This window comes from Chlorocebus sabaeus, chromosome 9 (assembly GCF_047675955.1).
Source record: "Chlorocebus sabaeus isolate Y175 chromosome 9, mChlSab1.0.hap1, whole genome shotgun sequence".
Taxonomy (NCBI): Eukaryota; Metazoa; Chordata; class Mammalia; order Primates; family Cercopithecidae; genus Chlorocebus; species Chlorocebus sabaeus.
Window position 1 is genome coordinate 81,051,122 of NC_132912.1, and position 8,218 is coordinate 81,059,339.

Genomic DNA, 8,218 nt, shown 5'->3' on the forward strand with positions numbered 1-8,218 from the left:
TAGTCTATTTTTCCTTATCACATTTTTTTTCTTCCCCTAATAACTTGAGGTCACAGAATAAAAATTTGAGACTATACAACAAGATTTTCTTAAGAGTCTTTGGCTGTCTTGTGTTCTTGACTCTCAACTTCACAAGAACAAAGGTTGGTTCATTCCAACCAGCTTCCCATAGTAATCTCAAATATTCCATGGCCTTGGTGCTGAGGAAAAGTGCACAGAGCAGAAACTTCAAGACAACCCAGCTTGATCACAGCTGATCAACCACTGGACAGTCGGGAGAGATTCCTGACAAGAGATTCAGCCAAGTGAGCCTGAGGTTTTCACTCCAACCACTGTCACCACAGTTGGTTCTTTCTTTTGGCAATTTGATCTTCCTTACTATGCCAAAATCTTGAGATTCTCATAACTCCACAACAAATACAGCCCAAACATAGTTTTAAAGCTTGGAGGATGACTTCCACTCGCAAGTTTACCTCTTAGAGACTTGAATTTGGAACAGCCGTGATGTCTATTTTTTGTCAATATCTTATGTCTCTTATGGGAATTTCCCCAAACCCTTCTCTTTTTCAGTCTCTCCTTACACAGACTGCATGGGGCACATACAGGTGCACATTGCTGCCCATGAACATGGAGCTGCTGGCTTGACAGCTTAAAACAGACGAGCAATTGTAGAACTTCCATAAACCAATATTCATGGCAAAGTGGAAATTACTTGCCAAATGTGAACCAAGTTAAGAGCTTAGGTGGAGTATACCAAAATAAGATTCATCTGGTTTTAAAAAACAAATCAGATCATATGCAATAATCTGGAGATCAGGAAATTCAGCAGTTGGAAACTACTTGTGATGGAAAATGTTAACAATGTTCCTGAACTCTACATACAAGAAAGAAGTGAAGAAGAAGAAAGTATAGTATGGAACACAAAGCAAGCTGCAGTTAGGAGTCGAGATTCCTGAATTCCAGCCATACTTGTGCTTAGTTAACTACTTAAGCTAAGTGTTTGTGGTGATAAGATTAAATCTTTTGACTTGGTGGTTGCTAAAGTCTCCTTCAATTCAGTGATGTTATAAAATTCGTGACAGGAAAACCAATTTTGTCTGTGGCCATATTTTCTCCCTTTGGTCTGATTGCACTTCTGAGATCCTAAGTAAAGCCTCATTAGCTGGTGTTGAGAAGGTTATTCACAGTATCCCCTAATCATCTTCAACATCTTGTTCTGCTCTTTTTATCTTCTCTCCTTTTTACCCCCAAGGAATTTGAGACCACCTGACACACTTATAAACTGGATAGCCACAGAAGTGATACATTTTAAAAAACTGAAATCACCTTTCAACATTTGGGAAAATGTATTTAATTCTAGGAAATGAAAAACCAATCTGACTTACGCTTGACTATGCATAATAATTTAAAGGCGGCAAGGATTGTTTATTGGAGCTCGGAAGAAAAGGTAGGCAAGAGCTATATTTATGTGCTTATCTTGCCTTTAAATTAATTCCCCCTCCCCCACTTCTTGCCTGAGCCCTTTGGTTGCCATAGAAACTGGCATGGCCTCCAGCTGAGATTCCTGTGAGACTTAATTGCATTCCAAATTTCATAAACTCTCTATTAACCTTTGCCTGACAGATATGTGTATGATGCAAAATGAGTTACATTAATGGTTTAAAGTGATTTATACATTCAGGTTTCGTGTGCCTAATGTTCTCTTTCAGTCAGTTAAACATACTTATAAATAATTGTGATAGTGTTATTGTTGATATGTTTCTTTCTTTAAAGAAATAAAATATGTCTGTGTATATTAATATATATACACATAATATGTTAAATACCAGATTTAATATATACATATCTAAAAGCTAAGGGCATTTTTAAGGGAGGGTTGAGAACAGAAGCTGAGTACGTCTGTATATATTTGAATATATACAGATATAGTATGTCTTTATACACCTTTCTCTATACTATACATGCCTGCACGTGTCAGGCATTGTACTTAGCATTTAACATATGTTAATGTATTTAATTCTCATAACAACTCTATGTTGCAGGTACAATGATTGCCACCATTTTATAGTTGAGGGAACTCTAGAGAGACTTACAGAGTTAGAAGTCCCACAACTCCTAAGTGGCAGAAATGGGATTGGAATCCAGACCTGTTTGACCCCAGAGCCCTTAAGCCTTCTGTGTTAGTTCATTTTGCATTGCCAGAAAGGAATACCTGAGGTGGGTAATTTATAAAGAAAAGAAGTTTGTTTTGGCTCATGCTTCTACAGACTGTACAAGGAGCATGGTACCACTATCTGCTTCTGGTGAGGCCTCAGGAAGCCTACAATCATGGCTGAAGGCGAAGGGGAGCAGGTATGTTACATGGTGAGAGCCAGGCTTGTTAAACAACCAGCTCTCACATGAACTAACAGAGTGAAAACTCACTCATTACCACAACGATGGTTCCAAGCCATTCATGAGGAATCCCATGACCCAAACACCTCCCGCTGGGGGTCACCTTTCAACATGAGATTTGGAAAGGACAAGCCTCCAAACAATATCACATTCCCCTGTGTATCCATTTGGTGAGTTCCCAGGCAATTCCTCTAGAACCCATTGTGGGCTGTATGTAGAGTTCCAGAAAAAGTCTCATTTTCTAGGGGAATCATTCATTCACTGCTGTCATCAGATTCTAGTCTTGGGGAAGGGGAAATGAATAAATGAGACAAAGTCCTTGCTCTCAAGGAGAGTGTGGAGTGGGAGTGGAGGGTTAAAAGAAGGGAACAGACATGAGAGTAAAAATTTCAAGTTGCTAAGATTTATGAGACAGATGTCACCAGAAGATAGCCCCAACCTCACTACACCGTTGTGTTCCAAGGCACAATAGTTTAAGTGTAGAATGACTGAAAAGCAATTTAAACTCTATGGAAGGTTCTTTAAGAATGCCAAAGCACAACAGGGTCATTGTAGTAAAAAAATAATTTAATTGTACATTTAAAAATAACTAAATGTATAATTGGACTGTTTGTAACACAAAGATAAATGCTTGAGATGATGGATACTACATTTACTCTGATGTGATTATTATGAATTATATGCCTCTATCAAAAGATTTCCAGTGTAACCCACAAATATATATACCTACTATGTACCCACAAAAATTAAAAAAAAAAAAAAAGAATGCTAAAAGCAGTCTCATTTATACAATGTAACAAAACATCCACTTCCTCTCCTACTTGCATGCCTCACATCTGCAAAGTTGCTATGGTACAGAGGTACCCTTTTGGCATAGAAATATCTAACTATTCCAGCACCATTTGTTGAAAGCTCTTTCCTCTTTCACTGAAAACTCCCCCAAATTCTCCCTCAAAGTTGGCTCATGCAGGATTCTTTGATGCTCTCCAGTTCCCTCTCAGGTTATCTCTCTACTGTATAGATCAGCATAGCCTCTCTGATTGCTTTCACCATTTTTGTTCTTCCATTACCTAAAGTTTATATCATGGAGGAATCGCTTGTAAACTGGTCAGAAGCTGAGTTTTCTATTGAAACGAGTATGGATTAAAGAGAAGACAGCAGATATGACTCAATATCTTTAAAAAAAACTCTTTGCATGGAGGAATAAACTGAGTGCTGTGAGAATCAGAGAAAGGCAGCAGACACTCTCACATGGGGAGGGGGTGAGAAAGATTCACAGAAACTGAGCTTGAAGGATGAGGGAGTGTTTTCCAGGTGGCGGGTAGGAAAGAAGCAAGGGAGAAACATGTGCTGAAGTTCATAGGCATGCATAGGCATGGTGTATTTGAGGAATGGATGATTCTTTCTGAGATAAATCGCAAACATGTAAAAGCAGGAGGAAAATATTAATTGGCCATTTTATAAAAGCAAAGAAAGTGGAACTAAGATGATCAGAGAGAGAATACAGTGCAATCTTTTTCTCTTTACTGCTAAGGGGATAGAGGCCCAACAAATGCATTTTACCTAAATCCTCTCATTCTGTAAGACTACTTGCTTTGAAAGCTTGCAGCTGCTTCCTCCAGCCCTGTTCAAAGGGTCCCAGGGCATGGGGTCTGTATTAGTCTGTTTTCACACTGCTGATGAAGATATACCCTAGACTGTGCAATTTACAAAAGAAAGAGGCTTGCTGGACTTACAGTTCCACATGGCTGGGGAGGCCTCCCAGTTATGATGACAGGTGAAAGGCACATCTCACACAGCGGCAGACAAGAGAGAGCTTGTGCTGGGAAATTCCCATTTTTAAAACCATTAGATCGCATGAGACTCATTCACTATCATGAGAACAGCACAGGAAAGACCCGCCCCCATAATTCAATCACCTGCCACCAGGTTCCTCCCACGACATGTGGGGATTGTGGGAGTGACAATTTCAGATGAGATTTGGGTGGGGACACAGCCAAACCTATCAGGGTCTGCCACTTTGGCAAAGGTTGTTCTGGCATCAAACAGGAAGGTCTTTTTAACAAGTTTTGTCCAGATAAATTCATTATTTATACTGAGTCAACTAATTTAATAGAGATACCTCTTTAAGTCAGATACATCTGGATTATTAACCTTTTAACTGGTTGGAGTACAACATTGAATTGTTATGTTTCAATTGTCACAGCCCCCCATTGACCTATGTTGACCTATGTTGAACCTCCGTTTCATGCTGGATAGCAGATCCCTTAATGACATCTTAGGAAAATTTTACAATTTCCTGGGCACTTTGATTATTGGAAATCTGATCTTTTTTAAATTCTAAACTCATATCTGATTTAACAATTTCTCTCTATCATAGGAAAGGCTTGTGGCTCCAGGGACTGCAGTGTATATCTGTGTGTCAGGGTAGAGGATGCGTGATGTGACCTTTATTCTACATTTCTCTCCCTCACATCGGGGGTGAAAATGAACTCAGTTAACCCTTCCTACTCCCCTCTTCTGGGCTCAAACCCTTCATTGTGTTGGAACAGAGACGAGGGAGGAAGAGGACTAGAGTTCCTTATTTAACTGACTGGTTTTGTTGTTCTGTCTGTTAGTTGTTGATACTTCTCTGTCCAACACTGACTGCCTGATCACTGATGCTCACTGGATGTCGAGTGTCTAAATTTTCGATGTCATGGGGGTAGAGGCTCCAAGGGGGAAGCCTCCCTGGGGCTGGTTCCTTGGCATTTGGAGATCTGGCTTTAGTTCAATCACCCTCAATTTCCCTGCTCCCAGCTCCTGCTCCAGGCCATCCACTTCATATCCTGTTGCTGCTGTGGTTTCCTTCTGTACTTGAGACTCTGGGTGGCTTCCAGTAAAATGATTTAAGTGTAACTACTTTGAGCAATGTCTATTTGACCCATGATACCTCACACACTTTTTTATCAATTCAGACAGTGAGAGAAAAGCAGCTTGGAAATTAAAGAAATTGAAAGCAAACACACAGGAAAAGAAGAAGTAAAATTACCTTATATTTGGAGACAACATGATTATCTATTTAGAAATTCTACAGGATCTACAAAAGAGCTGCTATAATGAATGAGTTCATTAAGGTTTCTGGACACGAGTTCAATATACAAAAACTAGTTATGGTTCTATGTACTAAGAATTAGCAATTGCAAATCAAAATATCATTTATAGTAATATCAAAACACAGGAAATACTTAGGAATAAATTTGACAATAGATGTGAAAGACCTGTACGTTAAAACTATAGAGCATTGCTGAGATCAATTAAAGAAGATCTTAGTTGAATGGGGAATATATATCATGTTCATGAGTCAAAACATAATATTGTTAAAACAACATTCTCTTAAGTAATCTATAGATTCAACACACTCAAATTGCAATTCCAGAAGGATTTTATTTGTAGACATTGACAGATTGATTTTAAAATATATATGGAAATTCAAGGGGCTTTGAACAGTCAAATCAAATTTAAAAAATAGTAATAAAGTTGAATGGCTATCACTACCTGATTTCAAGGCTTACTATTATAGGTAGTTACAGTAATCAAAACAATGTGTTACTGGTGTAAAGATAAACAAAAGATCAATGAAGCAAAACAGAGAATCCAGAAATGATCAGTACATAGAAACCTATTTTTCGTAATGATGCTATGACAAGCAAATTAGGAAACGATGATCTTTTCAAGAAATGTCTCTGCAATAGATATTCATATGCAAAAACAACAAAATAAACAAACAAAAAACAGAATGTTGATCTCTACCTCATATCATATATAAAAATCAACTCAAAATGGATTATAAACCCATTGTCAAATCTAAAACTGCCAAACTTCTGGAGAAAAACATAGGTGAGAAAATCTTTGTGACCAGAGATTTGCAAAATTTTAAATATTATACAAAAGCATGAACTCTAATTATAACAACTGTTAAAAAAATGAAAAGATGAGCCACAGATTGGGAAAACATGTTTGTAAAACATATATCAAACAAAGGACATTCACCTAGAATATATGAAGGTATCTTACAACTCAATAATAAAAAGAGGGACAACCTAATTAAAAATGGTGGAGATTTAAACATACTCTTCACCAAAGAAGATATAAGGATGGCAAATAAGCACATGTAAAGAGGCTTACTGACTTTAGACTTTAGGGAAATGCAAATTATATCCACAGTGAGATACCCCTACACTCTCATATTAGAATGGCTGAAATGGATCTCATTGAAGATGGTGGCACAATCTGTGTCCGGCATTATCAGAAGAGTCTTTATGTGGACAGTCTCAGGGGCACCTGAAGAGAATTTTGGTCTCGATCCAGAAAAGAGAAAGAGCCAGTGGTTGCTGAGACAGTAAAAGAGGTGAAAAAAGAACTTATCCCGGTGTGTCCACCCTTACAAAGCCAAACATATACACCACCTGAAGGTCTCCAGAGTCGTTTGGAATCATGTTAAAGAAGTTTTTGGCTCATTTCTTCCTAGTAATTGGCGAGACATTCCCCTGGAAGATGGTTGTTCACAGTTCAATCTCTTGGCACATTTAGCTGATGACTTGGGTCATGTAGTCCCTAACTCCAGAATCCACCAGTTGTGCAGGATTAGAGATGTTCTTGGTTTCTATAATGTCCCTATTCAAGATAGATCTAAATTTTATGAACTCAATGCCAGTAATCTGCCCCCTAATTTGAAAATCACTTGGAGTTACTAAGCTATTCGGAAGAGAAATACATTGAAATCATTTTATTCCCCTGAGCAAGGGGGCTTCTTCTTCTTAGATTTTTTTTTTTTTTTCCCTGAGACGGAGTCTCTGTCGCCCAGGCTGGAGTGCAGTGGCGCAATTTTGGCTCACTGCAAGCTCCGCCTCCCGGGTTCACGCCATTCTCCTGCCTCAGCCTCCCGAGTAGCTGGGTCTACAGGCACCCGCCACCTCGCCCGGCTAATTTTTTTGTATTTTTATTAGAGACGGGGTTTCACCGTGTTAGCCAGGATGTTCTCGATCTCCTGACCTCCTGATCCGCCCGCCTCCGCCTCCCAAAGTGCTGGGATTACAGGCGTGAACCACCGTGTCCGGCCATGGGAGCTGCTTATTAGACTTTTTGATACTTTATCATGTGAAATACTATCAGAACTGTTCTCTAAATCCACTTTTTCTATAGAGGAATGTATCATGTCTTTTTTCTCATATTATGAATGGATAAAGAATAACAGGATTTTCTATTTTCATATTTGCTGAAATCATTTTTTAAATGAAATTGGTCATTAATAATTTCTGACAAACTTTGAGAGGACACTGTCATTAACTTGGATGTAAGACAGGTGGACATTACAAGTTCAGACCCTTCATAGGCATAAAGTAATAGTTGCAAGAAAATATTTTCATCCTCTTAGGACTCATATCTAAGATAGGTTACTGTATATTGCAAATATACAAATAAACTTGTATTACATCGATACCTATGAAAGAAACATGAAAGTATGTTGTACATTACTGACCATCCTAGATTACTTTCTTTTGGAATTAAAGGTTTGTTAAAGTGTTAAAAAGTGGCTGAAATGAAAGCAACTGACTATACCAATTTTGTCTGAGTCTGTGAAGTAACTGGAAGTCTCATACACTGCTGGTGGGAATGTGAAGTGTTGTTATTGCTTTAGAAAACTATTTAAAAGTTAAGCATACACTTACCATACGCTCCAGTCATTCCACTCTTAGGTACTTATCCAAGAGAAAAAAAAACATATGTCCAAACAAAAACTGTGCATAAATATTCATAGTGATTCACTATGTAATAGTCCCAA

General features: G+C 38.3%; 1 pseudogene; it reads left to right on the forward strand.

Annotated features, from left to right (window-relative positions):
* The first annotated feature begins 6,653 nt into the window (after positions 1-6,653).
* On the forward strand, positions 6,654-7,226 carry LOC103216157 (large ribosomal subunit protein mL50 pseudogene; annotated as a pseudogene).
* The last annotated feature ends 992 nt before the right edge of the window (positions 7,227-8,218 follow it).